Source organism: Chinchilla lanigera, unplaced genomic scaffold, assembly GCF_000276665.1.
Source record: "Chinchilla lanigera isolate Chin_1 unplaced genomic scaffold, ChiLan1.0 scaffold00013, whole genome shotgun sequence".
Classification (NCBI taxonomy): Eukaryota; Metazoa; Chordata; class Mammalia; order Rodentia; family Chinchillidae; genus Chinchilla; species Chinchilla lanigera.
In genome coordinates, this window is record NW_004955414.1 from 29726839 (window position 1) to 29751788 (window position 24950).

The 24950-nt window shown below is 41.7% G+C and overlaps 1 long non-coding RNA gene across 3 annotated transcripts in view; it reads right to left on the bottom strand.

Moving 5' to 3' along the window:
- Positions 1–8734: 8734 nt before the first annotated feature.
- Positions 8735–24950, bottom strand: part of LOC102023798 — a 28223-nt gene continuing 12007 nt past the window's right edge. For all 3 annotated transcript variants that reach the window (XR_260213.2, XR_260214.2, XR_001233139.1), the window contains 2 exons: positions 11693–11880; positions 8735–10631 (listed from right to left, as the gene is read on the bottom strand). This is a non-coding gene — a long non-coding RNA (uncharacterized LOC102023798). The remainder of the gene's footprint in view (positions 10632–11692; positions 11881–24950) is intronic.

Genomic DNA, 24950 nt, shown 5'->3' on the forward strand with positions numbered 1-24950 from the left:
GATAAGCACTCCATTGACTCTTTTTTTTTTTTTTGAGACAAGGTCTTGCTATGCAGTTCAGGCAGGCCTTGAGCTCACTTTGTAGCCTAGGTTGGTTTCGAACTTGCAATGATCCTCCTGCCTCAGCCTCTCACGTGCTGGGATTACAGGCGTGGGCCACCACGCCTGGCTAGTCCATTGACTCTTGTTGCTTCTGTTCATTTCTTTTCATTCTCTCCTATGTCTTACCACTTCACTTCTAGTAATACGGAATTGTGAAGCCCAAGCACAGGGAAAAGGAGGCACGAAGTCTATTGCCTGACCTAGGATCTAATCTTGATCAATGTGCTTACCACTTTATCTGCTTAGCCCAATTCCTCTTACTTCACACTATCTCCTTCCCCCCTTTTTTCTCCTCCATCAGTCTTAGAAAATGGGATTTGAGAGAAAACAAGGAAAGAAGGATGGGAAGTTAGACCAGGAAGAGATGAATATATCTGACTGGGAGCCTAAAGAGGGAATGTCACTTAGTGGGTCACTATAGCAAGAAATGAGGATCAAAAAGATTTCTGAACTGTTTGCCATTTTATTATTAGAGTTGATTTCAGCCCAAATCTCTGCCCTTGTGTTGGGAGAACTCTAGGAAGCCAGAGTTTTCTAACCTGTAGCTACCTCAGGAGAAGTAGGAAAGGCAGTATGGGTGTGTGTGTGTGTGTGTGTGTGTGTGTGTGTGTAGGGGAACAGTGATAAACTGCAAAAGACATGGGCTTTGGAGTAGGACTGAGCAAGGTTATCACTTGCTAGCCGTAGTTTTAAGGCAGGCTCTTTAATTGCTCAGGATTTTAGTTCTTTTACCTATAAGGTATACTTGGTGGGTAAAAGAAAGGAGGTCTGTAAAGTTGTTTCATGAGGTGTGCTCCTGAAATGCAAATAGCATCTGTTGTAGTTTGGGGCTTACAAGGGAAAATAATACAGGACACACTATTTATAGGATTATTTTATAATAGTTATCCAAAGAGTCATATACAAAGAGAGTGTAGGAAATCTGTCCACACACTAAAGACCAAAAGAATCAAGCTGAGGGCCTGGATCCCATGGCAGTGTCCTGCCTGAGTCCAGCTAAAGACCTAGAGCCCGCCACAATGACCCCATGAGTCCAGCTGCAGGCCAAGAGCCCCTGACAGTGTCTCATGCAGGCCTGTTTCATGGATCTGTTCAGGGAAGGCCCAAAAGTCAGTGGTGGAAGCTAGAAAGTATGTGCCCAGGGGGATGAAGGATCTGTGCTAGCGGGCTGAGGGATCTATACTGGAGCCAGTAAGCAATGCTCAAGTAAGGATCAGAGCTCCCCCAAAAGGTATCACAGCCATCCTCAGCAATAAGGTCCGAAGCTCTTCCAATGATGAGAACAGCTGAGTCTATATCAGGAAAGCCAGTGCAACAAGCTTCTCCAGGAGATCGAACAAGTGCACCATCAGGACCAGAGCCCCCCTAAAGTGAACCATAGTCATTCGCAGCAACGACAAGGTCCCGAGCTCCTCCAACTATGAGAATAGCTGAGTTCATCAGGAAAGCCAGAAGCTCCCTACAGCGTCTAAACTTCTTCCTTTCCAGTTCTGCCTCTTATGCTACTGGCAACAATCCCCAGGTGGACCTCCTGCACCTAGCACCACACTGGTTCAGTTCAGCTGGGTGTTATAAGTAAACTACCAGTTGTCAGTCCACCACAGCATCTACTGTTAGCACAGCAAGATGATCATTTTGTGTCATTCACTTGCCTTCCACGAGCATCACCCATTGTTCCCTTCTCTCTTATTTCAGTTAGGATTGAAAATAGCACCCATCCTCTCAGTCTGGTGTTCACGAATCCTATGGCTCAAGAAGCTGGTCTCTGTTTGGCTGGACTAAATCCCTTCCTGTCATTTGACTTTTACATAAAATGACTCTTAGTGTATTACACTGAGCATGAGGGTACTTTGGGTGTTCTGCCAGAACAGGTGGGTAGGAGGAACTATGTTTTATTTCTTTAGCAACATTCACATTCTTTATTATAATAGGTTAATACATCCAGTTTTTCTTTCATGAAACCTTCAAACATAAAAAGCCTGGGCCCATACTATGTCGTAGCCTTATCTGATAATACTTTTATTAACTCAGTGCCCTGGACAGTTTGCGCAAACTACAGTAATCATTAGCTACCAGTTCCTAAACCTACCCAGAAATACTTGTATTTTTTTTCTTTTTAGACAACATGCATAAAGGCTCACACATACATATACAGCGGTCAGCATGTTGGGAAAAAGTTGTTAAACATCTGTTAAAGATGTGTTAGATGTCATTATGCTTCAGGAAGACAGAAAAGAAGGAAGCTAACATCTAACATTGAGAAATTGCTCTGTGTCAGGAATTTTATATCCATAACCCGTTTTAATACTATGGCAGCATAGGAATGCAGCTATCATCAATTTAGGCCTAAGGTTCATACAGCTAGTAAGAGATATAACTTAGTATTGACACAAGGCCTGTCTGATTCCAAAGCTTTTTTTCTTTCCCCTTTACCTAATCAGATCTTTCAGCCAGAGAATGAACCAGAACAGGGATTTTTACACATTAGGATACAGTGTAATATTTCAATAAAAAAGGTGGAATGAGGTTCTGGTAAACTAGCCTTCTGAAGGTCATTAGCTGGAATATGACCACCACCGCGCTCTGATTCTAGGCATTCTGCTCCAGTTGCCCCCAGTAAGTTCATTAGTTTTTCAATGCCTTTGTTATTCACTGTGGGTCAGGGGCTTTGGAAGAGATGATACTTCCTAAGAATGAAGGCGATCAGGTAACGCACTTCAGTTAGTGAATTGTGCTGGAATTAAGATAGAGCAGAAAGAAGATTCTTCAGGCTCTTATTTATCCACAGACAGAATGTGAGCAGAAGGGAAGTCAGAATGATGTAGGAGATGATGCTGATATAGATGTTGTCAGAGACAAGCAAACTCCCACCACAGTGGTGAATGAGGTCTGAGGAAGTACACAGATCTTTTGTGAATCTTCCCTTCCAAAGACCATATCTAGTCAAGGTACCTTCTGAGAGTCTGCCTTACTATGTCACCACTTGCCTTACAGTGAGTCCCTGTGATACTCTCAAAGCAAGCAGAGTCCCATTAACGTACCACTTTTTTAATCTGTAGAGGAGATAATTTTTTTTTTTTTTTTTTTTTTTTTTTGGTTTTTCTCCGGTACTGGAAACCCAACTCATGACCTTGCGCTTGCCAGGCAGGCGCTTTTGCCGCTGAGCTAAATCCCCAGCCCCCAGGAGATAATTTTTTTTTTTTTTTAGGGGCTGAGGATTTAGCTTAGCAGCACAGTGCCTGCCTGGCAAGTGCAAGGTTGTGAGTTTGATTCCTGGTACCAGAAAAAAAAACCAAAAACCAAAAACCAAAGGAAAAGAAAAACAAAACAAAATATATATATTTTTTGAGACAGAGTCTCACTATGCAGTTCAGGCTGCTCTTGAATTCATTATGTGACCCAGGCTGGCCTTGATCTCTCAGGGATCCACCTGCCTCAGCCTCCCAAGTGCTGGGATTATAGGTATGCTCCAGCACAGCCAGCTGAAGATAATAATTTTGAAGATTTTAATTCAGATCTCAGAGTCTATAATGTCTAGGTTAGACACCATCTTAATAAAGACAAAGGGGAAAATAAAAGTCAAATCTGGTCTTAATTTGAAAGAGTTTTTAAAAAGGTGTCTTCCTATTTTGCTATATAGCAGGTTGCCCTCAAACTCCAAGGGTCAAACCATCCTCTTACCTCTCAGCCTCTTGAATAGCTGAAGTTAGAGGCCTGTGCCAGCATGCCCACTTGGAAGACCACTTACCTCTGCTTCTCAAGTCGCTCTTTAGTAATCCCTCAAGGAAGAATTTTATTTTATGATTTTTTTTTTTCAGTACTGGGAATTGAACTCACGACCTTGCGCTTGCCAGGCAGGCACTGTGCCGCTGAGCTAAATTCCCAGCACCTCAAGGAAGAATTTTAAAAATAGCTAACCATTATTGGTGGAGCACTTTCATCTTTACAATGAATAAATCATGTAACAGAGCCTCAGATGGTCCCCCCTTGTCTACCTTCCTCCTCTTCCATAGTAACGAGAACCCTTCTTTTTGGCTCTGCACCACGCTGCCTGGAATTTCCCACCCTTCTTGCAGCTAAGACTTTGCTAATGAGATAGAAGCAGAAACGTTGTGTGGAAGCTCCTGGCGACTTCCCTTCAAAGGAAGATGGTCTCTGCTTCATCCTTTCCTCTATCTTGATTACTGGAACCAGTGTGAAGATTGCCACTTTAGCCCCCATCTTGGATTATGAGGGCAAGCGCCAAGCCGAGGAACAGAGGGCAGTGAGGTGAGGCCGGGCCCCTGAAATGTAGTGGAACAGCATGGGCCTTCTGCTTTACAGCCTGGGTGCAAGAGAAAAAGAAACTGCTCCTATTCATTAGGTACTTTCATATTCTAGTTTTATCCAGGTGCAGTGGTGCATGTCTGAACTCTCATGCCTGAAATCTCTGGGACGCTGAGACAGGAATATCGTAAGTTCAAGCCTATGTAGCTTAGCATGACCCTGTCTCAAACTGAAAGACAATAAAAGGATTGGGATATTGATTAGCGCAAAGGCCCTGGGTTCATTCTCCATTGCTGAAAAAAAATTCCAGTTTTGCAAAAGAGAAAACTGAATTAGCCAAAGGAAATCATTTGACAAGACTGACTATCTAGCAGATGAAAGAGTCAAAAGCTGAACCTGATTTTTTTCTTTTTGATACCAGGAATCGAACTCACAACCTTGCACTTGCCAGGCAAGCGCTGTGCCACTGAGCTATATCCCCAGCCGTCCAATAAACCTGATTTTTGCCAAAGTTCATGAGTCTTCCTCCCTCTCAGTGCTTCCTTTCAGACCAGGAGAGTAATGGTTTCTGACCTTCAGTGGTGAGCAAAAGCCTTTTGCAAAGCTGAAAGTGTCTGGCTGTGAAACCACAGTCTCCATTGTCATGCCATCATTTGTTTCAAAAAGAAAATCACAAGCCACAAGGGTGACGGTGAAACTCAGTTGCACATCACCTTGAGAGTCCTGGAATGTCACCGCCACCACAGAGGGTCTGACTTGCATGAAGACTCTTAGGCCTTCTAGGAGAAATTGCTACCTTGAGATCTAATGATTGGAACCTTAGAGAGATGGCTGATACCAGTGATGGGATGATGAAGTAGGCCTTAATCACTGAGGGAGGCCAGAGGTCCTAATCCTAGGAGGAAAGCAGAAGCCTAGAACAAGAAAGGTGTAGCTGTGGGCAGTGGAAGGGCATATCAGTCTCCCTGTGGGGCACAATCAGACCAGTGAGAGGGGCTGAGGCAGATGATGTCACAAATCCCATCCCAGACCTTAGATAACTGAAAGAGCTTCGTAATCTTGTTCAAGTCCAAACATATTTGTTTAGATGTCAGACTGCTTAAGCTTTGTGGAGAAAGCTTTCGGTTTTTTACAGGGGACACTGGAAGTGAAGAGAGGCTGTGGTATGATTGGATAGAGATAAAATTGACAGTGGTGGTCAAGGTTGGGGAAGAGCAGAGGCAAAGTATTAGCACCAGCAGAAATGACTGGAAGGTAGAATGTAAATCCTATGTGTTGTGACTGCATACACCGTCAGCGGAGACATCAGAACAATTGGTAGAGAAGAGCATGTGGTTGATTTGTTTGAAAACCTAGCAGAGGCACAATCTGGGGCACATCTGACATGTTCCTTTGGAATTTGAGGGGATATTAAAAATGTATGTTTCTCTAGCCAGATGTAAAAGGGCAACTATGATCTGGTTTCACTTACATGAGGTCCCTAGAATCGTCAAACTCATAGAAAGAACAGTGGTTAGTAGGGCCTAAGGGGAGGAAGGAATGGAGAGTTATTTGGTACAGTGTTTCAGTTTAAAGTGATGAAAAAGTTCTGGAGATGGTGGTGGTGATTCTTGTACAACAATGTGAATGTAGTTAATACAACTGAACTGTACACTTAAAATAGTTAAAAAGATTAAATTTTATGCTGTGCATATTTACACACACACACACACACACACACACACACACACACACACTGTTTCTGTACGCAGAACATATATTTTCCCCCCAACTTCTTCTTCCTACTAAAGAGAGGAGCCCCAGATAACCCTGTACAATGCCCTCAAGTCCTATACTTTTCGCTCATTCCTGCCTTGACCTTATTTTTACCCTGTTGCTGGATTTACCTGGTTCAGACATTGGGTGTCTTCTTCCATTTTTGGAAATTCCTTGTTCCTTGGATTTAATAAAGATTTTGCATGTGGAACTCAGTTGTTGATGTACATTCCTGGAAACAATGTTCTCTCTGTATTTTACCTCAGCTATTATGGAATGTGGCACCGCTATGCCTCAAGTTGTTCCCATTGCCTGGGACCCACTTGTGCCATGGTCCTCTCCAGCCTGATCTGAGTGCAGTTAAAATGAAGGACAACTCAGCCACATCACAACTCAAGCATACATCGATCTCTCCCTTCTCTAATTCTCTATACTCAAGACCTAGAGTGCTCAGGATCATCTACATACCTCCCTATAACACCCCTTGGAGTGGAACAAGACTGAGGTCATGCTGAACGTGCCACTGTGGTGATGAGAAGACAGGACAGCAGGCAGGTCAGCTTTGGAGACAGGCCAGCCTAGCAGACATGCCTGCAGTGGCTCATAAGGCCAGCCCAAGGGTCGGGTAGTTCTGATAGCAGGACCCACAAGTGACTTTGTGTTTGATTTCTTCCCTGATGAGAGCTATATGAGATTGCCTTTACTACCTGATTCCACATGTGGAATAACATGGAAGTTTTCCCAGCTTTAAGGGGATTTCCCGAGTTTTACACACTCTGGCTTTCTCTCCCTCCAGACATCTGCACTCCACTGTGCTGGCTCCATTTTACCTCTGCTCACCCCAAATGAAAAACTCAGTCCTTTAACTGAGTTATCCCTAACAAAATTTACAATAAATATTTATAATTTGGTATCCTCTCTCAGGCTTTTATGTGGATGTATGTATGTGCGTGTGTAGTCTTTAGCCCAATACCACCATACACACCTCTCCCCTCCTTTTTCTGTTCCAGAGGACCCTCAAAATTTAAAATTCTTACCCCATTTATGCAGAGAGGACTTCCATTCTTTTATACTTTTGGATTCAAAAGTATTTCTTCTCAATTCTTCTCAAGCAGTTAGTCCTCCCCCAATAGGAGCACTATTATCAAACTTTAAGGTAATCTAGTTTTCCCTGGTATATACTTTAAATTTTCTTATACTAACCAACCAAACATTTTCAAAATAAAGAGACTATAATATACTCCATGTCACTTGGAATAAAATGAAAAGTTTAAACCCTTTTCATATTTAATCTAAATATATATCTTCCTTCTCCTTCATAGACTGCAACAGTTCCTAAACCTGGGTGTCTGTCTATCAGTTGGAAATCTCTGGGGGACAGTCCTGACCAAACTGCAGAGATACTTATTGAAAACCAGGTTAAATAACCCTAAGTTATTGCAGGCTGATCAGGCCTGCAATCGTCCAAGTGAGTGGACAGCGAAGGCTTAAATGAGACAATGGTAATGATTTTAGGGCTCCAGGAGGGACTAACTCTCTTGCAGCTTCAGTATTCTCTGAGCTAGCCAAAGACTGCTCTGGGTGGCCTGTATTTATTTGGCTTTCAAACAAAGGGAGAGGATACTGAAGAAAACACGGGAATCTCACAGGACCTTGGGAGAATTTTCCCAAGTAGTAAATTATGTCAATCAGGAGAACTACCTTATCTTTAGGTTGGTATTTATTGTAAGAGTGTGTAGGGACTGCAGCTGCAGTCTCCTTGTAGTTAACTGAGGTTGGAGGGATACATCCTCAGCTGCCGCCTTATCTTGTCAGACAAGGTGCCTAAGCTTCAGACAACTCACAAGTAAACACGGAAAGCCAATTGGTTAATATTAAGTCCTGCTCAGAGCCACTTTGTAGTGGTCTCCAACAGATACTAATTCAGTAGATGAAGGTGGCACCTAGAATTCCACTTCTTAACAAAATTCCTGAGTAATTATTTGGGAACACTGATCACATTGGCCTCATTTTTAAGGGCTCAGTTGCCTAGTGTGGCTACTGCTTATCATACTGGGCAGTGCAAATATCCATCACAGCTGCAAGTCTTAGTGGCTAGTTTAGACCGTTGACTGTTCAAAGCATTTCCATGATGTTTAGGAAGTACAGCTTTACCACCATTCTTCCTCCACCTTGCAGACCCTGACCATGCCATCTGGACAGTCACTCCCTAATTAGAAAGCTCTCTTACTGCCTCAGCAACTTCTTTGTTCCTTTTGCTTCTTGCTCTTAATTTATTTCCTCAGCTCCAGGCCAAGCTATGGCCTTTGCTCCCATACTCTCATAAAGGTAGTCATTTGAAGACTAATGCCACTCTGCTAGTTTCACTCTTTCCCATTTTACCTCTTTACTACCTCATTCAGTGACGATGTGTACACCTCGCTCAGAGTAGTACTGTTTACTTCAAACCTTGCTGTCATCTTGGATGATGTCAGTGTCCAGTTAGCAACTGGTCCCTCAGATCCTTGACCTTTTCATCTCCAATCAAAATAAGAGCTAACATTTGCCAGATGCCAGTCACTGTTCTAAAAAAATTCAGCGTGTTATATATTTTGATTCCACCACAGCCCGGTAAGATAAGTCACTATTATAATTTCTGTTTTACACATGAAGACACAAGTAATTGGCTCACAGCTGGGCCACCATAACGTAGTAAACGCATGATCTAAATTCCAGTGCTCTAGTCCCAGAGCACATGATTCAACACTATAAATTTTCTCCTTCTAATCATGGTCTTTCCTCTATTCCATCCCTGTTACCCACTTCCATTTTCATACATAAAACCTGCCACCACTTCTACCTATGTTGTCTTCACATTGCTAATTCAGGCATCCCACCTTCTGAACAACTTTGTCTCCAGCAGAATAATAAAAACAACAATAAAAGTAATAGTAATAATAGGCTATACTTCTAAGTGCTTTTTAGTGATATTAACTCACTCCTCACAATTCTACGGAGCAGGTAGTATTATCTCCACTGTTTTACTGATGAGGAAATTGAGAAATAGAGAAGTTAAGTAACATGCCCAAAGCCATTCAGGCCATCCTCACAGGCTTCAGAGTCCACATTCTTATCTATTGTGCTAAGGACAGTAAGTGTAAGTTATGGTTTTAAAACATCTTTATCATCTATGATTTTTTTCCCAAAGGCACGCAAGTTCCAAATGTTTATTTGTTTGAAAGAGCTCCTCTGATTATTTGGATATTTGCTCATGTTAGGACTCATGAATTGGATCATTTCAACAACTTTCCCAACTTGGTGTCCTGGCTGAGTTTAACCTACTGCTGTTCTGCTAACTGATCAGAGCAGTTTTCCAAACAGGACAGGGCTAGGGCTGAGGATAGAAGCATCCTAGCCAGTACATTTGAATTAAAAAAGCATTAGTATCAATAGTTTGGAGGTGCTGAGGCAAGCAGGGATGGACAAATTTCCTCACATAATGCCTGATATATTATAATGCCTGATATATTATTCCTTATATTCAGTCCAATAGCCAGGAAGAGGATTAGCTGTATAGCTAGGAATCGCTCTGGGATGCAGTTTGCTGCTCATGAATGTGATGGCTTCTACTGTAAGAAAAAAGCAGAAGGAGAGAGCAAAGAAGATATTCCTGGCATAGGTCCAGGGGAAAAGTAGTCTGACTGAAACGGTTCAGTTCCCTTGGCCAGGAAGCAGCTATCTACGTAAACAGGAAGTAGAGGAGGTTGGGGGAGAGGGCAGTGGTTAGCTGGTGAGAAACAAGGGCTGACAGCAGATGGTGTAAGCGGTTACATGCAAAAGAGATTCTGACACAGACTCAGGGCTTTGCACGTTAATTACCCCAGCTCTCTGCTGGGAGGCCTTGCTTCAACAGGGCATCTGTAGTATGCTTTGGGTCCTGATCTCAAATGGATAAATCTTGGAGTAACTGTCCTTTACCAGTTGTCTGCTACATAGTTTTATTTATTTTATTATCTCAACATCCTGTGAAAATGAGATTAGGTTAAAAAAAAAAAACTGACTCTGAGGGATTAAATTACCTTGTCCAAGTTGATTTACATTATATACTATGACAAGCACTTATAAAGTAACTCTCTGAAAAATAACTGTTAGGCATAGGCTATTAAAAGAAAATACATTAGCTTTCTAGGGATGCTACAGCAAACTATCACCAACCTGGTGGCTTAAAACAATAGAAAGCTATTCTGACACTATTTCAGGCTGCAAGTTTGAAACCAAGGTGTCGGAAGACCACACTTTTGAAGCCTCTAGCAGGGAATAAATACTTCCTTGCCTTGTGCAGTCTCTGGTGACTCCAGGCATTCTTTAGCTTGTGGCTATGTGTGTAACTTCAGTTGGTGCCTCCGTCTTCACACAGTTTTTCCTCTTTGTCTTCTCTTTCTGTCTTACAAGGATACTTGTCATTGGATTTAAAGCCCACTTGGATGATCTCATCTCAAGATTCTTAACTCAATTACAGCTGCAAAGACCTGTTGTCCAAATAAGGTAACATTCACAGAGGCTGGTATTAGGATATGAACATATCCTTTTTGGAGCCAACATTCAATCAACCGTAAAGGGTATCACTATTAAAATATAAATGCAGATTTTATAGTATTTTTAAAACAACCAGAGAGTTGAAAGGGATATTATCTTCACTAGAGTTCTCATTTTCCTATCTCTGTTCTTTAAAAAGAGTAAGCTTTTCCAAAATGCCAGTCCCACTTCCCACTAATTGCACCTCCCTAAACCTGAGGCTTATCAGAATTCCACAGCAAGAGAAGAGTGTGACCCAAACCATGTGCATTTTGAAATGCCCTCCTTCTCACAATGTATGTACCTACATATGGTTGAGAACTGCTTCTCGGAGGAAATGCTATAACCCAGGCTGAAGGATAAGGCAGGTTGGGTTGTATATTTAGGAAAGAGAGAAAAAAGCCCACCCGTAGTGATCATGGAGGCTAAAGCTGGATTGATATGAAGAATCCCACATCCCAAGAGCAAGCCTGGAAGTTGGGGTCTGATTATTACAAGGGAGGGACACTGTTGTCATGTGACCTGTCTGAAATACAAATGTAATTATGGCTTATTCTGCCTGAGATCTTTCACTAGCTCCCTATGAATATCAGATGAATTTCAGATCCTTAACAGTACTCAAGAACTTTGCAAGCTGGCTTCTACATACTTTTTTTTTTTAGATTCATCTGTTATCACTCTCCTGTCAAAGATCATCTGCTCCTGCCATCTCAAAATGTTTGCTATTTCCCAAACAAGCCATGCTCTTTACTACTTTTCTATCCTTGAACATGTTGTTCCCTATCCTTGGAATACTCTTCTCCATTCTCTGCCTGATAATTCCTATTGCCACACGAGTATCACTCTTCTTGCCATCCATCAGTGATGCTGTGTTAACAAACCTCTGTAGTCCCTTTGAAGAGTTGGCATCTCCCTCTTCGCTGATTCCAATCATTCTGTTCATGGGAGCTGTTTGCCTTGGGTTCTCTCTAGCCTACCCCAAATACTTTGAGAAGGACAGAACTGTACTACTCACCTTTGAATCTCTAGTGTCTCCTCGGTCTCAATAAATGCTTGCTGAAAGGCGAAAGGATTGGGTTCTCATGGCTTTAAGTCTGAAACGCTTGGTTTGGTGACAGCAGGAGTCAGGCTTTTAATCATTGTAAAGCTGTCGGGCTGGAGCCACAGGCAGGAAAAAACACAGAGGCAGTCCTGGAAGTTAGTCTGGAAGAGGCACAAGAAGCAACTTAATGAAACCAACAGTGAGGTTATCCAAGTTGGAGACATAATGTATGTGGTTTGAGAAGATCAGGACCCCCTGATCCATTCTCCCACCTTCAGTATGAAAACTACTGAAGTGGAATCTTGTTGTGCAGTGTCAGAGGTAACACCTTAGACAAGATCGCACACATTCAGGGTGGTCAGGCCCTGTAGATAACACCTTAGAAAGGGAGTGATGACAGATGAGGTACAACTAGAAAGTGTCAATACTGACACTCAGGGGCAATATGGTTATATGATGCACTGAGGGGAAAAGGTCAAAGAGAAGCATATTTGAGAGTCAAGAGAAGTGGGATTGGAGCCCCATTGGCTGCTATGCATGTATTGGTGATGAATCTATTATATTCTTGGTACTTTCTACACTTTGCTGATTGTGAGGGAAGCATGCCATTTTGCCCATGCCTGGCATTTGTTCTAAGAGCGTCTGATCTATAGTAGTGACAGCTAATGAGATGGTATAAGAATTGCTCTCAAAATGATGGAGCCTCTAAATCAACTGGCCCAAGCAGCACAGTGTAATAGGAACCTATAGTCTAAAATCAACCACAGACTAACTGTAGTTGTTTAACTGCCATGTGCCTTCAATTTCCTCTTCAGTAAAATGGGCATGATAATAATAAGATATACTTCACTAAGACACTTTTAAGATATAGTGGGTGACAATAAGTACAGCCCTTAATAGGAGTGAGCAATAAATGTTATCTACTATTATACTATCTATTATTAACTACTAGGAGGAAATACACCTAAGTACCACCTTCTGAATGGAAAAAATAATAGTTATCTTTCTCTATCAGAGTAGTACCTGTATTACTCAAGACCCTCTCCATTGCAAGTGACAGAAACCCAACTCAGACAAAGAGGACTTCATTGTATCTGTCTAAAAGGTTTAGGGTTATCTACACTAGCTTTTGTACAGTGGGTATGGGGTTCAAGGGCCACCACTGTCTCTGGCTCTGCTTTCTCAGTGCTGATTGTACTCTCAGGCAGGTCCCTTCCATAGAAGCAAGATGGTTGTTAGGAGTGCATCTCCACAATTAAGTAATTTTCTCAACATACACGTTTGCAGCAAAAACTGGTCCATGTTGGATCACATACTTGTTCCTGAACCAATCACTTGCTCACTGGCTGGGCATAGACCATGTAACCTGTCACAGAGCAAGAAGAACCTGGTTCAAGCAAACCAGGAGGAGGCCACAGCCGCAGAAAGGGGAGACTCAGATTTTGTGGAACTTGAGACTTTATAATTTGGGCCCATCTTTCATAAAAATAATTTAACAGTTTAAAAAATGGGTATAAAAGTAAATTTTATGCCTGTAATCCCAGCACTTGGGAGGCTGAGGCAGGAGGATTGTTGGGAGTTCGAGATCTAGGATACAAAGTGAGCTCAAGGCCAGCCTGAACTGCATAGTGAGACCCTGTCTCAAAAAGAACAAAAAAAAAGTAAAAAAATGCAAATTTTATTAGGAGAGAAATGAATTCACAACAAACTATTGGAATCTTGGGGATTTAAATTACTTTCTTCTAAGATATTTAGGCAATTTACCAGAAGTGCTGTTATATATGTGTTTGTTACTCATTACTTAGCTAGCCCTCTCCACCTACAACGATCCATAAATCCCAGCACTTACAGGGACCCAGGCAAGTGAAGGCTTCTGAAATTTAAACTTTGCTAGCCTCACGATAAATCCTCCTCTGGACACAAAGCAAACAAAAGGAGCAGATGCCCATTTCTTCATAGCAGCTTTCTTGTTTTAAAGAATGAGGATCTGGATGTATATTCAAATAACTGCTTGGGCCACCACATCTGGGGAACTTTGGGCCTTGGCAGTACAAATGTTCATCGTTTTGTGCTTTGTGGCACTGGCCAAACCCAGCTGGATTTTTGCTACACTGATTTTAACAGCTCCGCTCTCACGTAATTCAGTGCTTTAAAAGGCCATGTTTTACTTTGCACTGATGCTTTCAACAAGCTCACGGAGGCCATTGGCCCTGGGAGCCAAAAGCTGAACCTGTCTTGTCACTGCCTGTGGCTGTGTCCTCATTTCCTTTTCTTTTTTCTTCTCCCCTCTCTTCTCCTCTACCTCTTACTTTTCTTCTTCCTGTTTTCCTCCACCTTTTCTTCTTTCTTCTCTGCCTCGCTGATTGTTTTGACAGATCATTGAGTTCAGACAGTACATCACACATGAGGCCTAAATTATGAGCAAATTCCATTGACGTCAGGCCATTTGTACACCCAGTGCATTTGGCTCAATTTTCGGCATCGCTAAGCTGTGTCCATAGGAGACACAGACAAGTGCCTTCAGGGCAACAGAGGCATTCCAGATGGAGGTGTTCAGAGAGACTCCCCAGCACCCTGCCTCCAATCTTGGCCAGTGCCCAGAATGCCAGAGGCCACTGTCGGCACATCCCTGCGGCTGCTGTTGACTTTTGAAAAGAGGGCAGCAAACACACTGTGACTTATCAGAGGAAACCTGCAGATGATTAACTCTGGGTCCATTATAGGCTACATTTCCACCCAAGTGGACTCCAGGACAGGGGTAAAAGCAGGGTAAGAGTGAGGGCAGACAGCGGAACACAAGGAGTTTGGCAGTAATTGTAAATATTTTCCCCAGCAAAGGAAACACAACAATAGAAAGGGGGAAAACACCCCCAAACAAAGGTTCAGATCCCTGCTATTTCATGTACCGCCTGTGCACTGACAGATTGTGGTAGACACCTGCCCAGCATTTGGTTTGGTTTGGTTTTTCCTGCACTCTAACTGCTGAAAATAGCCTTTTTCCTACGGAGTACTTCTTTCCTGCACCATTTTGCCTTAGAGCTCTGACCTCCTACCTCAACCCCTCTCCTTATCCTCAGGGGTGGTACTCAGCTGGGTCTGTTACAGTGTCACAATACCTGGATATAATGAACAAGGCATGGGGTTTATGCTTCTAGTCCTCCCTTGACAGTTTTCAAATTTCCACATTGTATCAAAGCTGCTTAGGGATGCTAATATACTTTACAGCTGCAAATAGAGGAGAAAGGAAAATAGCTGTCACACTAGCTGGGAGAAATGGAGACCCTCAAAGTCAAACAGCCATGCCTCTGCTTCTCTGAATCGCTGCCACAACTACCTAGATTTATGGAGGTGATGTGGGATTACACATATGTGTATTTTTCTGGCAGCTGAAAGTTATCTTTTCAAGGGTAAAGGAACCTCTCCTCTTTTCTTGTTTTTTAAACCACGTTATTTGCAAGCTTCTAAAATATTTTGCATGCTTTCCTTTTAAGATAGAGGATACCACTTTTAACTTCTTTGGCTCAGGGTCATTAAAATAAGCATCGATAAATAGGTTGTATGACAATGTGGTTTGGGGTTTCTCCTCTCCCTCTTCCTCTTTCTCCTCCTTCTCCTTTTCCTCCTTGTTCTTTGTCTCAACCTGTAATTCCTAACTCCTGCATGCTTACCAAGCCCCACAGGACTAGCTCCCACCGAGGAGCTTGAGGTATTCTGGGCTCATTCATGGTCTAAGCCTTATTCTTTATCTCTCTTGTAACCCCCTTTTTTGGTGTATTCTTGCATTCCTTTGACTCCTGAACTTCTGTTTGCTTCCTGCTTTTAGGCCAGCAGTTTCCCTTTAGATCTCACCTGTGATACGGCTGCTCTGTGACTGACCTTTGGTCCCTTCCTCCTGTGCCATTCTGCTTTTGCCCTTGGGCTCTGTTTTGCCTCCAGCTGGCAACTGTCCTGAGCCAGGCTGGGGTCCCCTGACAAGAGATCAGATGTTTGTGTTTCTGTCTCCTTTCACGTGTTAAATGGACTGGGATTATTTACTGCAGGGAAAACAAAGTTAAAGCACTACAGTAACCTCCAGAGTAAGATTTAAAATAGCTGGGGATAGGAGAAGGGTTATGGAACGTAGCCATAGTCCCACTGCAGAGAGGAGACTGTAATTAGCTTCATGGAAATTGGTTGTTTGGGGAGCATCAGTTACACTTTTTATAGGTTAATTGAGTTACAGATGCATCTTCGCAACTGTCAATTTTCTGAGCCCCACAGCAAGGCTGCTGTGTCCATCCTCCCTGGGCCTCACCTTCTCTTGGTCCCTCCCTGCTGTCCCACGATCTTTGGGATCCCAAGGTCATAACATTTTTTTTTTCCTGTCTCAACAGACCCATCTCTTCATCTCCATAAGAATGGTATCAAGTTAGTAAAACATGACAGCATCTGTACATACGTGTTCAAAGTAAACCTCGCACTTTTCAAGGGTTAGGGGGAGATAAAAAGCTAAAAGTTTCCTTCTGAATGTATAGATGCCCTTGTTTAAAGCTATAGGAAATATTGCAAAGGATGAATCATGCCAAATTAAAAGTTTAAGTTAAGTATAAACATCTCAGTCCTATTTTAATAACTTTGGGGAACACTGACCATTGCCGTGTTCTCAATAACTGGTGGAGTAGCTGTTCATCTCTTCTTGTACACGGAGCCCATCTACCCATTCAGACACAGAAGGCACATAGAAGCCCAGGTTGGAGGTGACTTGCCCCCTCTTTCCACCCCTTTTGCTGTCTCTAATCCGTTTTACTCACTTTGGCTCTGTGATCCCATGGTGGACTTTAGTGCTGTGGATCTCAACCCTGATACACACTGGAAACCATCCAGAGAACTTTTAAAAACTCTGGTGTCCAGATACAAATAAATAAATCAGAATCTCTGGGGCTGCGGTCTAAGTATTGATTCCCTCTGCCAATGTTTCATTAAGAAAAATTTCAAGCATACAAGAAAGTTGAACCTGTATATCCATGACCTAGATTCTACTAAAAGCATTTTATTATATATCTCTACCCATCTGGTGACCTTTTATTTCTTTCTTTCTATCTATCTATCTATCTATCTATCTATCTATCTATCTATCATCTATCTATCATCTATCTATCTTCCTCTAGCTAATTACAAGTCCACCTTATTTTTTGATATACTTAAAAGTAAATTCATGCCAGGCATGGTGGCACACACCTGTAATCCCAGCACTCGGGAGGCTGAGGCAGGAGGATCATTGCGAGTCCGAGACCAGCCTGGGCTACAAAGTGAGCTCAAGGCCAGCCTGACTGCATAGTGAGCCCCTGTCCCCAAAAGATAAATAAATAAATAAATAAATAAATAAATAAATAAATAAGTAAAAGTAAATTCATTACACGGGTGAAGGGAGGGGAAATAGTGAGTTATTTATTTCTTGCCACAGAGTTTCTGTTTAGGAATAAAAACAGGTTTAGAAATAGTGTTGACAGTTGCACAACATTATAGATGTAATTAATGCTACTGGATTAGACACTTAAAAGTGCTCGTAATGAGGGATGGAGATACAGCTCAGTGGTAGAATGCTTGCTGGCTTGTGAAAGGCCCTGAGATTGACCCTAGGCCTTACAATAAGAAAGAAAAAAAATAGTTAACAATGGCAAATTTTTCACATATAGCTTTAATTCACAAAAAAGTTTCTTTAAGAAGATGATGATGTTTAACTCGCTAAGCCTGGAGAGTAACACTATATTTTTCATTGTCCTTTACACTCGACACATATAATTACAGATATTCCTTTTTATCTGCTGAGTCAGAAGACTTTTAAGATGAATGAATTGTATTCTTTATCCACAGGAAAATACGTACGTACTCTTTTCTTCACCTACAAAAGGTCTACCTTTGTGTAGGAATCCGTGTAACTTTCTTCCTTTTGAAGAGTCTCTCCCATGCTCTTGCAGCCACCCTCAGTCTTTCCTTTGGAATTTACTTAATATTTTTGCCATTCATCCTAGCCCCTAATTAAGTACTATTTCGTTTCATAGTCCTTTCCACCTCAGGAAGACTGGCAGCCTGCTGGCGCTGGTCTCAGATCCATCCCACCCTCCTCTGCTCTCCTTGGTTATTGCGTCTCCCAGCCTCTCTTGTTCTTCAGCTTTTGCTCAGCTGAAGCAATGAGAAATACCCTGAGAAGCCTGTCAGCAGGGGAAGGGAGAAGCCAGGGTATTTCTTACTCTCTGTTTTCCTGCTTCCTGTGGAGTCTGGCAGTCTCTCACTGGACAACGTCTCCCTTCCTGGTCCCAATTACACTCAGGCAGTTCCCCCAGCGGTTTTCACTCCCTCTGCCCGACAGCCGGGGGTTCTGGGCAACACCCTTTTCTCCCAGTGTCACCCCTGCAACAAACGGGAATGGCTTCCTGATTTTGCTAATCTTTGAACTGCTTCACTATTCATACTTTGGCTTCTTCACTATTCCATTCATCTGCAAAAAACAAAACAAATAAAACATTTCCCTTCCTCTGACAAAGGCTATTTCTTTCCTGCTATGTCCTGATTGATATCATGAATAGTAGAAAGAGCACACGCTTGGAAGCTGGAGGGACCTCAGTTTGAATCCTGTTTCTTATTCTGTGAGCTTAGACAAGTTAGTTACTTAACCACATTCTATAATCTGAGGGTTAGAACACCTCCCTCCCTGGGTCACTATGAATGTTAAGTGGGATACTACATGCATAGTGCCAGTACCATTGTTAGGACTTAATAAATGGAAGCTACTATGATTGATCTATAAACTGTTTCACAACATGACCATATTCTTCTTTTTGTTTCCCAGTGCTTTGCTCAAAGGATTCTTGAATTTCATTTCATTAACAATTTACTGTTTACTGTGTGCTCGCAATTGTGTTAGGTGCTACTTCTGGAACGCATGCAAATACCGCTTGTGCCTTCAGTGTGCTCACGATTTAATGGAAGTGACAGGAGTGACAACCAATTCTGCAGAAAGGCGACCTGACAAAAACACTCAACTGTAACACAAGGGAGACTGATGAGTACATGGGTGGAGGAATGAGTGACTGTGCCATCAACCACGAGGTCAGAGAAGAGCGGCACTCAGCACTTCTTATGTGAGGGCGGAGAGACCTGCCAGCAACCAAAGAATGAGGCAAGGCGAACTCGTGCTAAGGGCCTGGCATGAGCTAAGTGACAGAACTAAGTGATGAGCTAAGTGATAGATCATGTACTGAGATCATGTATTTCAGAGCAGAATTTCATTTCCTCTAACAGGAATACCTGGAAGGAATCATCCAGGGAGACCTTGAAATCCCTCCTGGCTATGGACATGGAGTTGATGCTACAAGTGAAGAATAATCAATAGGAATTTTTCAGAAGAGGAATGATTTGACCAAATGGAACTTAAATTTTAAAAAAGGGAATTTGGAGACCCATTAACAAGTTCCTGCTGTAGTGAGTTCTACAGTGGCATAACTGACAACATTTGGGGACTGATATAGAAGATGAGCTAGAGTTAAATGAAATTGACTCTTGCCTCTAAGAGAGCATTTGTCAGGCTGAGGCAGGAGGATCGTTGCTAGTTCAAGACCAGCCTGATCTACAAAGTGAGCTCAAGGCCAGCCTGAACTGCATAGGGAGACCCTATCTCAAAAAGAAAAAAAAAAAAAAAAAAAAAAAGAGAACATTTCTCAATCTATTCAGCACAATAGTTTCTCATAAATAACAATGATAACAGTTATAGCTAATTATTTCTCAATGTTTCCCTCTCTCTGTCTCTCTTTATATGAGTATTCCTTACACTGTCTGATAATTATAAGGCCCTAGGTGATCTGACCCCAGTGACTCTTCAGACCTCATCCTTATTCTTCCCCTGCTCAGTGTGCCCCACCTCTGCCAGCCACTTTTCTGCTGCTAGAATAGGCCAACATTAGTTCTGGTTCAGGGCCTTTGCAATTGCTGCCCCATCTGCCTATCAGAATTTTACTCCCGACGTTTGCTTATCCTTACGTAGCTGGCGCCTTGTTCTTACTACACTGTCTTTTACTCTCACACTCACCTTTGGGCACGCTGGCCTCCTTATTTTTCTCTAAATGCATCAAGCATGCTCTTGCCCCACGGACTTTGCACTTGTTGTTTATTTTTGCCTAAAATCATCTTCCTCCCATCTGTCTGCCTTTCTCTCTCCCTTCTCTTTTCCTCCCTCTTTCTCTTCCTTCCTTCTTGACTGAACCCAGGGGTTCCTCTACACTGGGCATGCATTTTAATACTGAACTACACCCCCTCAGCCCTTTCCCTTAGATTTCTGCATGGCTTTTGCACTTTTTTCAGATCTTTGTTTACATATCACCTTTCAGTGAGAGAGTCCCACAAGCCTACTCAAAATTTAAGGTTTAAATTAAATATTCTTTCCTTTTGTTTTGTTCTTCTCCTCCACAGCACTTGGTCACTTGGCGCACTATATGTTTTCCTGTTTCCTTTTGTTTTCTCCCACTGGAATTTGAGTTCCATTAGGGGAGGTATACTTACCTCATTTTGTCTATTGCTTTATTCCTAGTCCCCAAAACAGTCTCTGGCACATATTAAGTGCTGAATAAACATTATTGGATGAATGAATGACTCTAGTGTCATTCTCATATCTCAGGTCTCATATAAAATGCTTTCCTCAGAAATGTCTTCGCTGGCTCTTCCACCTAAGATAGCCATTCACATCCTAGTTATGTTTTATAAACATCATTATGTTTATATTTTTCTTACAGTGCTCCTCATTATCTGAAATTATAAGCATACACAACATTATCCTAATGCACTTGGTCATAGAATCTCTTTCTTTTTAGGGGGAACTGGAGGTCAAATCTAGGGCATTCGCACTTCCTTATCTTATTTTTTATTTATTTATTTTTTTTGAGACAGGGTCTCACTAACTCACTAATTCCCAAGCTGTGCTTGAATTTGCCATCCTGCCTCCACCTTACAGAGTACTGGGATAACAGGCACGTACCACCATGCCTGGCTAAAATCCTCTATTTTTTTATGGAATGTTCTCAGAGTTTTATGGAGGTATTTTTGGAAATCTTTCTGTCAAATTTCTGGCCCATTTCATTGGGAAATTGGTAGCGCTTTATTTACATGTTAAGAACATAACTCCATTGTAATCTCTTGTGTCCTAAAATGCTTAAAATAAATGGTAGGATAAAGGAATAGGGATCTGCTCAATGGAAAGGAAAGGGTTACTGTCAAAGTATGCAATAGAGGAAGAGCAGTATCTGTGGAGGTAGGGGATAGGAAAACAGACAGAGAGAGAGAGAGAGAGAGAGAGAGAGAGAGAGAGAGAGAGAGAGAGGGAGAGAGATCTAGTAAGAGAAAGACAATATCTTTCTTTCAATAAAATCTGTTATTGTTTAGTACATGGTCCTGAGAAAGGCAGCAGAAAGTTAACTTTGGTTTGCAATACAGAGGAACCCACAGCTCCTGAAGGGTGAAATAGACATTGGTGTGATTTCCCCATTATCCATGTTCCTTCTTCCTCTTTTCTACAAAACCCATGTCTTCCTTTGTAATTCACCCTTCTTCCCCCAGCCTTGTGCTTCCTGACACCAGTCACCTTCCCCACAGTGAATGGCAGAAAAATGAGTAGGTCACTGTATGCAGTTCTGGTCAGTGGGGACTTCTGAGAATGGTTTGCTTGTTCATGAAGAAGTGACACACACAAAACTGTTGTGTCTGTAGGTGATGCCTGAGACTGGACAAAGCTACTATTATAGTGAAAATGGCAAAGGAGAAAAATGGAAAGGACATGGACCCAGTGACATTAACTGAGCCAACCTGCATTCTCATCTGTACTTCTTCTTATGTGAGATAATACTTATTTCTTATTACAAAAACTATTTTCTTAGGTTTTCTGTTGTTTGGGCTGAAGTATCTCAGCTAATACAAGTAGGCGATAAACCTTCCAGATCCCCTCCACGTGTTCACACAGGTTAGGGTAGAAGCATTAGTAAGGAGCAGAACAGCAGGGATGAAAATCAAATAAAGAGATTCGCATCTCTTTGGTAAAAGGTATTAATGATCTTGGGAAAGGAAAGGGGGACGATTTCTGCTTTATATTTCAATTATATCTAGCCTAAAATATGTGAGGGCTTAAGCAAAAATAATTTCATATTGCTTTAGCCCAATATGCAGTAAATACCTATTCATTATTATTTAATGGGGATGAGAATATCTGCTTTTCTAATTGAAATTGTAGACTTCAGGGGCTGGGGATTTAGCTCAGAGGCAAAGTGCCTACCTGGCAAGCACAAGGTCGTGAGTTCAGTTCCTGGTACTGGAGAAAAACCAAAAAAAAAAAAAAAAAAAAAAAAAAATTGTAGACTTCATTATGTTTGAAGTAAAGAGATTCATTATACATGTTAGCTTATTTGAATTTGTTTTTCCATAGCATGTTAGAGTCTAGCTGACATCCATCTTAGTTAAAGTTAAGGTAGCTGACACGGGTTCAAAAAAATGTATAAAATTTCTTTACTTCTGGTTTTCCTTCCCATTTGTTTTTCTTAATTTCTAGTTTTCTTCTGAGCTTATTAAAATAAAGACATCTTGGGAGGAATATTCAATGAATTAAATTTTTAAATGGGGAAATAAATCACTCATTTCCAAAGAATAGTATTATGTCATGCATTATTTGATTTCAGAGTTTCAGCTCTGACTCCTTATTTCAGGTGGCTGTCAGTTGACTGTCTCAAGACTGACAGGCTGGGCCTCAGTTACACATGCTACTCACACAAGGTTTTGCAACACAAATGGGTCGGTGCCAGCTAGAGGGTGCTACCCAAATTGGCAGGCATAGGACTTGTGTTGAAAACAGACATGAGGGAAGTAAGTAGCTGTCAGATCTGTGGTGTAATACTAGAGTAAAGATCCCCAAACCACAGCAGCTGAAAATTTTAGCGATTTTTTTTCTGTTCCTCAACTGTATTCTAACCTTCTGCATACTTAACTACATGGGTTTACTTGGGTTTTGTGAAATTCTCACTAAAAACCTACAATGGCTGCTTCCATATCATAATGATCCATGCATACCCATGTTTATAACAGCACAATTCATAATAGCTAAATCTTGGGAGCAGCCTATACGTCCCTCAACAGATGAATGGATAAAGAAAATGTGGTAATTACACGCAATGGAGTACTACTGTGTCATAAAGAAGAAATAAACTTTAGTTATTTGTAGAAGACAGATGCATTTTGAGACCATAATGTTAAGTGAAATAGATCATACACACAAGCTTAAATGGTTTCTCTTATATGAGAAACACAAATTATAAGTAAAGAGCAAAATAAAAGACAGATAATAAGAGGTAGGGAGATAGATCATTCTCAGATGGGAAAGGGATCAAGAAGTAGAGAGAGGGGTGAGGGAAAGGGGATGAAAAAGGGGGATAAGATGTGTTATGTACATGTGCCAACTCTATACAAAGAACATAAACATTATATACTGTAAACATTTATTAGTTAAAAAAAAAAGAAAAATCCCCACAAGGCTGGCTGCCTTTATCCTTGCCCGGGAGTCTGTGAATATGGCCTGGCAAAGATGTAGACTGCGTTAGACTAGTCTATAAGGTTGGTGGTGACTCTGGGGGCATAAAAGCACAATAAAAATAGAAGTGGGGATACTCTTTGACCAGATAATCCTGTATACATGCTCCTTTAGGGGAAATTCAGATTGTCATGGGCTTCAAGATCTGATTTCAACAGATTTTTAGATGCCTTCAGGAGCAAATGTGAGCAATTCTTACTCCACCTACCCCGTGACATTGCTCAAGTAACTTATCTAGGGTCACATATCTAGTAAATGGAAGACTGAGAATTAAAATCTAAGTTGTCTAGCTCCCAACAGCTGTATATACAAACATTATGTTAAATGAGACTTTGTCAAAGTTCATGCCAACTAATGTCATGCATGTGAAACTCCTGTGAAAGGCTTACTGACAGAAAAAGATAATGAGACTGATGTCTACACCCATCCTTCACTATTCCCCACCTGGCACTTCTATTCCAAATTTAGTCAATCCTTTTGCTCTCAGTATTGAACACTCTCTGGTTCCTCCCTACAGATGGCATGACTTCATGCTTCACTCCTAGCATAGCACACACGCTGGTCCTTGCTGAGGCTCAATGGCACCACCTACAAGGGAACATCTGTTATTTACATCCCTCCTGTTAGAGGAGGAGGGTCCAGCCAGATGGATGAACCTATGAACTCCAAGTGAAGAGCGGGGATTCAGTTACTGTGGTAGCAATGGTTTCCCAGAACTGGGCACTTGGAAAAACTGTCTTGGGCAACCAAAAAGTTAGGCTATCATCAAAATATTTGGAAGTAACAAAGAAAGTTGCTCTACCCATCATCACTTCTCTAGACATGGGTTTAAGAGAAAAGAGTAGGCTTTTTTCATATTCTCTCCTTTGATCTGGCACATCCAAGAGGCAGAGAGCTCTGTGTCACGTCTTCCAATTCTCTTTACATCATTAAAGGTATGAAAGAAAGACAGTTATAGGAGTTTTTTGTCTTGATCTGTATATTTATACAAATATATGTTTTATTATTTTATTATAATCTACAAAATGAATGGAAATTGGACCCACTTTTTAGAGAGAAGTAAAGACAGTCATGCTCATAGTCTTGGAGTAACCATATTTAGACAGGTGCTAAAAGTAGCCTTTGGTGATCCAGTGGATGAGGTTGTGATGAAATTTAAATAAGTAGACTGGAATTGGGATAACAAAGGGCTGTCACTCTTGGTTTAAAGTATAGAGAAATATAGAGTGAGATAGAATCCAGCCTACACTGAACGTCAGTCTCATGTACACTGAAAGGAGGGACAAAGATTTTGAGAGTTTCTTATTGATTAGGTATGGGCCCAACAGAGCAGAACCAATCTGGAACTTCTTCAGATTTCACCCCGAGGTCTGCTCAGAAAGATGAAGCGACCTCAACTGCTGTGGGAGGAAACATAAGTGACCAGCTAAAGGTAAATGCTTTGCTCACAGCATAGGCAGTTCATTGGGAGGGGGTGGGCAGCTCTAAAATACCCATGAAAGTACTACAGGAGTAGTCAGCTCTGAACAACAGCCAGAAAGAGTTGGCTTTAAACGTGTGCCACAGCTAGAGGTAACTAGGTTATAGTGGTGCCAGTCAGGTAAGATATTTCCTGTCCTGTCCTATTCTTTT